The sequence below is a fragment of the Herpailurus yagouaroundi genome, unplaced genomic scaffold (assembly GCF_014898765.1).
Source record: "Herpailurus yagouaroundi ecotype Mexico unplaced genomic scaffold, PumYag 100, whole genome shotgun sequence".
In the NCBI taxonomy this organism is placed as follows: Eukaryota; Metazoa; Chordata; class Mammalia; order Carnivora; family Felidae; genus Herpailurus; species Herpailurus yagouaroundi.
In genome coordinates, this window is record NW_024412391.1 from 11263485 (window position 1) to 11270659 (window position 7175).

The following is a 7175-nucleotide window of genomic DNA, read 5'->3' on the forward strand; positions in this document are numbered from 1 at the left end:
TTTCATCTTCTCCTTGCCCCCTACCCCCCATAACCAATTTTTTTTTCCACATGCCATGACCTAATCCTGTATTTCAGCTCATTCCCAGAGCTAGGAGTTTACATCTTGTTTTGTGTCATTATAGTAGCAACTCTTTCCACAATGATAAGGACTAAAAACCCCAAATGAAACCTGGACGTCAGGTGCCCAGTTGCTACACGAAACACAACTCTTCACTCAGAAGATTTCACTGTGTTTTGATGGTGCAGAGGAGGGGGGTGGGGAACAATTCATCTCTGAGGACAATCAGACCAACCGCCTCTGTTTCGGTTGTGTGACCCAGCGGATTATCTTTTAAAAGGGTTCAACACCCTCATTACAGAATATGCAGGAAGCAGGACTTCGAAGGAGATCTTCTAGAGTCAACTTAATACCTCTGGCCCAGGAACTTTCATTTGATTAAATTTCACTTTTTGAGAGATTACCTACGGAGTGTCAAATTCACGATTTAATACGCCTGCTAAATGACAGAGTGTTGCACACAGGGGGATAAAATCTTTCTTCTCTTGCCACAGTTATTTGGGTTCAAGATTGCCTTGTGCTTCCTGACATACGTTAAGAAAGAATTCTGTTAGTTTTGTCATGTCGTGAATCAACTTGACCATCTTGGCCTCTGTGGACCTGGCATCACACTCTTTGAAGCTCTTGCCTCTTTGTCAAGAAGAAATATATGCTTTCATGAGCCCTTGGGCTAATTATGTCAAAGGGGAAGGCAGGGAAGCAGATTCCAAATATAGATTGATGGGCTGTGTTGAGGTTGAAGTCAAGCTGACCACAGTGGTGTAGCACTTCCTTTCTTCGCCTTGTGTTACGGTCTTGCCTGCACTCACTGGGAGAGGGCAGTTCTGAGCATTCAGATGAACTTGTGCTCTAGATGAACTTGCCCACATTGCCTGTGCTCACATTTGGCTGAGCTGAAACTCTTTACCAAGATGCAGAAACGCTTCTGACACCGACAACCAAGTCTCTTCTCTCCCTAAATCCATCCAATGAAAACTGAATTAAAAAGGTCATCATTGCTCAGCCGGCTTTATCCCCTGATGCTTGATGTGTCCAAGAAGATTCACTGAAGGCCACCCTGCCGTCCACGGACTAAATGGACTAAAGGAACAGTACAGGCGAGCTAGATTTAAACCACGGTGACTAATGGAGTCAAAAATACTATGGATCATCAGGCAAGAAGAGAGCATGGAGAGCCTGGGTACAACACCAATTTTCTGGTACCAAATGGTTATTAAAGGATTCAAGAGGTTTAAAGACAGTGTTCTGAGAAAGCAGTTAGTGGTGGGAGATCTGAAAACCTCCGGTTTCTACTCCCAAGAGGTGAGGCTTCCAGAAGTGTGGAAGGATGAAGAATACCCTAGAAATAACAGTTTTAGACCAACTTGATACTGTCCTTCTGCATCCTGACTCCTCAAGTACATTCATCTCCTCTTTGAGAATTATCCAAATAAGCCCACCACACCGTCAACGAAATGCACCTGGTGTTCATTTGTTATGACAGGAGTCAGGATGCTATTGTAGAGAGAAGTTGCAAACAACCAGAAGAGTTTCTAACACAGGTGCTCAACACCAAAACAAGATAAAAAAGCCAGGTCAAGGGGTACAGGCCAGGAGTCAAGGGCTCCAGGAGCCCTCTGGAGAAATGACTCCCAAATCCACATCTTTCCTGAAACCTCCTCCAAGCTCTGGGTCCTTCTCTCCAGCTACTTCTTCTGCATCCAAGAATTCACTATCTTAATGAGAAAGAATGAAGTCTTGCCATTTGCAACAACATGGATGGGACTAGAGGGTATTACGCCAGGGGACTTAAGTCAGTTAGAGAAAGATATAGAGATCACATGTTTTCACTCCTATGTGGAATTTAAGCAACTTAACAGAAGATCATGCAGGAAAGGAAGGGGAAAAAAATAGTTTCAAACAGAGAGGGAGGCAAACCATAAGAGTCTCTTAAATACAGAGAACAAACCGAGGGTTGATGGTGGGGGGGGGGGGCAAGGGAGAGGGGAAAATGGGTGATGGGCATTTAGGAGGGCATTTGTTGGGATGAGCACTGGGTGTTGTATGTAAGTGATGAATCATGGGAAGCCAAGAGCACACTGAATACACTGTATGTTAGCTAACTTGACAATAAATTATATTTTTAAAAAACTCACCATCTTCCCTGCCCGCCACCTCCACAAAGAAGGCATTTTCTTTCCTTCCAAACATAATGCACACTTAAATCAATTAATTCAATCGATGCCACAACATTTTTTTAATCATGTAGATTTGAAACCGACTCAAACTCGCTGGATTACACGCTCTGTTTCATCCTCTCCCGCAGTCATTTCTTCTATTAAAACCCTCCACTGCCCAGCTGAACCCTCCATTCACACTACCGCCCCCTGTTGCGGGTTGAATCATGTCCCCAAAAAGCAATCTTGAAGCCTTAACCCACAGAACCTCAGGATGTGACTTTCTTTGGAAATAGGATTGCAGATGCGGTTAGTTAAGATGAGGTCATACTGGAGTAAAAATGGGCCCTCGATGTAATACAGCTGGTGTCCTTAGAGAGAATGTGAGGACAGAGGCAGAGATCAGAGGGACGCGAAAAGTCATGGAGTGCCAAGGACTGACAGCCAACCACCTGAAGCTCTGAAAAGTCCAGGACAGGTCCAGCCAGAGTCCCAGAGAAAGCAGGGCCCCACGGACACCTGGATTGCTGGCCTCTATCTCCAGAACCTGAGACAATACATTTCTGTTAAGAGATGCAGGCTGTGGAACTCTATCAGCCCTGGAAAACGAATACAACCCCCTTCCTTTCTAAAAACCTTCAGTGGCTTCCTGTTCCCATTTCAAGTTCCACCCTTTGGCCAGGCTCCTGAGGCCTATACTTGCCCAGCTCATCGTCCCTTTACAAATACACCTCCCACCATTTCTTCATGACTTCTCTGGGCTATAACCTACACGCATCTCTGCCGTCTTCCGAGTCCTGCTACCCATGTTTCCAGTAAAATACCCTTTTACTCCACCAAGTGTGTTTATTTCTGCCTTCCCTATCAGTCCACAGCCCCTCGAGGGGTGGGCTGGGACTTACTTTCTTTTGAATCTCCCCTGAGCACACCAATATTATTTTTTAAATTTTTTCTCACATTTATTTTTGAGAGACAGAGGGAGGGGCAGAGAGAGAGGGAAACACAGAATCGGAAGTAGGCTCCAGGCTCTGAGCTGTCAGCACAGAGGGCAACACGGGGTTCCAACTCCTGAACCGTAAGATGGTGACCTGAGCCGAAGTTGGACGCTCAACCGACTGAGCCACCCAGGTGCCCCCACAAATACTCCTGAGGTACTGGTAGATGAACTGATACAGTCACCTTGGCACATGTGTTGCCCTTGACCTCGAATACTGGGTAGGCTGTGAGCTACAAGCCGGGTACCAGTATTTGAATTTTTGTGTCTCCAGTGACTAGCACAGTGTCTGGCATTTCACAGACTTTCAATAATTATTTTTAGTTCATTCATTTTAAAGCTCGAACCTCAGGTAGGTCTATTCTGGGTTGATCCCAGGTAGAACAGTATCCACCTTCTTTAAAAGGGCTTGCTAATGAAATACCTTGAAGTGCTTCAGACAAAAGTGGCTGAAGAGGGCGAAAATGCCATTCTCTTTCTTCTGCAACCTCACTAATAGGTCATTAAAAGGGCCCCAGCCCGAAGCCCCAGGAAGCCTTATTAGTCCTCAGGACCCATCTGAGAGGGGAGACTTCCTCCCAATTATCAGGCTTCCTGTTTATTAATACATGACAGGGCTTGTTCCAACACCTCATTGTTACCTGTGTTTCCAGAGCCCTTTGAAAGCATAAATAAATGATAGCTGGCTGGTCTCCTTTCCCTAGGATTTTGTCAATGCTGAGCAGGCTGACAGTTTTCCAAGACGTGATTTGCCACTACAAATGCCAAGCGCTCCTGTCCTCTCCTATTTATAGAGATGCTTGATAATTCAAGGTGCCAACTCCTTCCAACAGAGACAGACTAATGCTGTCACAAGTCTGCAGGTCAGAGCAATGCTGTGGGCTTTTCAAAGAGCCCAAGCCTTGGCAGTGTGGAAGCCTCCTGCTCAGCAGGTAAGCCATTCAGATCCCCAAGATGCCAGTTACCCAGAGAGCTTGCAGAGGCCACAGGGTGACTCTGGTGGGGGCAGAGCCCAGAGAAAGATTATTCCGTTCCAACCCTGCCTGCCATTTCCCCTTTATACCCCCACCTCACTTTTTCTACACATATTTTCCAAAACATTTGAATTAACTGCTCTGATAGTCATTCCCTATCCCTGAACAGACTAAAAAACCAACAACTCTTCTTCGGTCGGTTAGAGAAGTGAGGACATGGGGCAAACCACTGCCCCCGAGATTCGAAAGAAAGATGAGCAAACACAGAGAGGTAGGACTTACCAGAGGAGAGACGCCCTGGGAACCAGTGCTGGGCAGGAAAACTAGAACCATAGTTGACAAATTGCTGGAGGCTCCGCGTGGACAAGTCCAGGAGCTAAAAACTCCAGGGTGATCCAATCATGGGAAACCCCCAGAACATGAGATTTACCTTCGGGAGTTTGACCAGATTCCCCCTAGTAAATACCTGAGAACTACCCCCTCAAGCTTCCAGCAGGGGTAGAGGGAAAGGAGCCATTTTTAAATACACCAGAGCATGCTTTCTCAACAAGGCCTGCCCTCAGGTGAAACTAGTTAACCAGAGGTTAACCTGCTGGGGTATTTCAGAGCCTAATTGATCTGAGTTAGGGAAATACCCAACTCCAGCTGGCTCTAGCCATCTCATCCCACCTAAAAGAGAAAAAACATAAGAAATACCTGTAAAGCTCACAATGGTGAGGCACATGTTCCTTAAAAGACTGAGAATTGGGGCGCCTGGGTGGCGTAGTCGGTTAAGCGGCCGACTTCAGCTCAGGTCACCATCTCGCGGTCCGTGAGTTCGAGCCCCGCGTCAGGCTCTGGGCTGATGGCTCGGAGCCTGGAGCCTGTTTCCGATTCTGTGTCTCCCTCTCTCTCTGCCCCTCCCCCGTTCATGCTCTGTCTCTCTCTGTCCCAAAAAAATAAATAAACGTTGAAAAAAAAAAGACTGAGAATTATAGGGCTGTAGAACACCCCCCTCCCTTCCCCACATCGCACCAACACATTACTAAAGACCTATTTACAGCGGTCCCTTTTACCTGATACATCATGCCCAGCTATCAAGAAAAAATTACAAGGACACCAAAAGTAAAAAACAAAACACAAAACAAAAACAAAAAACACCACAATTTAAATAGAGCAAGCATCAGAACCAGATGTGGGAGGGATGTGTGAATTATCAGATCAGGAATTTAGAACAACTACGATTAATGTGCTAAGGGCTCTAATGGATAAAGTAGACAGCATACAGGAATAAATGGGCAATGTAAACAGAGAGATGAATATCCTAAGAAAGAACAAAAAATGCTAGAGATTAAAAAGCACTGTAACAGAAATGAAAAATGGCTTTGATGGGCTCATTAGCAGATTGGACGTGGCCGAGGAAAGAAAGAATCTCTGAGCTAAAGGATCTATCAATATAATCCTCAGAAACCAAAAACAACAGAGAATAAAGACTGGGAGGGTGGGTGGGGCCGGAAAGCAGAATATCCAAGGTCTATGGAACAACTACAAAAGGCATAATATATGCAAAATATGGATATCAGAAGAAGAAAAAGAGAAGGGAACAGAAGAAATATTTGAAAGGACAATGATTTCCTAAATTAATATTAGACATCAAGCCACAGAACCAGGAACCTCTAATCCAGGAACCTCAGAGATCACCATAAATGCCCCCCAAAAGTACACCTGGGCATATAATTTTTTTTTAATTTTTTTTTCAACGTTTATTTATTTTTGGGACAGAGAGAGACAGAGCATGAACGGGGGAGGGGCAGAGAGAGAGGGAGACACAGAATCGGAAACAGGCTCCAGGCTCTGAGCCGTCAGCCCAGAGCCCGACGTGGGGCTCGAACTCACGGACCTCGAGATCGTGACCTGGCTGAAGTCGGACGCTTAACCGACTGCGCCACCCAGGCGCCCCATATAATTTTTAAATTACAGAAAATCAGGGGCACCTGGGTGGCTCAGTTGAGCGTCTGACCCTTGATTTCAACCGAGGCCACGATTTTACAGTCCTGAGATCAAGCCCCATGTCAGACTCTGTAATGAGTGTGGAGCCTGCTGGGGATTTTCTCTCTCCCTCTCCCTCTTCCCCCACCCCCAACTAACTCTCTCTCAAAAAAAATTTTTTTAATAAAAATAAATAAATTACTAATAAATAAATAAAGGGCAGAAAATCAAACATAAAGAAAAATTTGGGGAAGAATCCAGAGGAAAAAATAATTACATCTGATTTCTTCTCCGAAACCATGCAAGCAAGTGAAGTGAAATATTTAAAGTGTTGACAGAGAGAAAAAAAAACCCACCATCCTAGAATTCTGTACTCTGAGAAATTATCCTTCAAAATTGGAGGAGGAATCATGACTCTCCAAACAAGCAAAAATTGAGGGAATTTTTTGCCAGTAGATCTGCCTTGAAAGAAATGTTGAAAGAAATTCTTTAGAAAGAAGGAAAATGATATAGGTCAGAAATGTGGATCTACGTAAAGAAGAGCCCTGAAGAAGGAATAAGTGAAGGCAAAATAACAACTTCCATTTTTTTTAATTCTTAATTGATGCAGCAGTTAATAGCAACAATACATTCAATTAGGTATACTTATGTATATAACTTATGTATATTTTATATGCTTGTGTATATCTATATATGCTTATGTATATACCTTGTGTATATTTATGTATGCTTGTATGTAAGTAGACTGAATGACATCAGTGATACAAGGGGCAGAAGGAAACAATTAAGGTTATTTTGTTACTATACGGTGCTCACAGTACCCATGGAACGGCATGGTGTTATTTGAAAATGGACTTGGATTAGTTGTAAATGTATATTATAAACGCTAAGGCAACCACTAAAAAGGAAAGAAAGAAGGAAAGAAAGAAAGAAGGAAAGAAAGAATGAGAAAGAAAGAAAAAAAGAAAAGAGAAAGAAGAAAGAAAGAAAGAAAGAAAGAAAGAAAGAAAGAAAGAAAGAAAG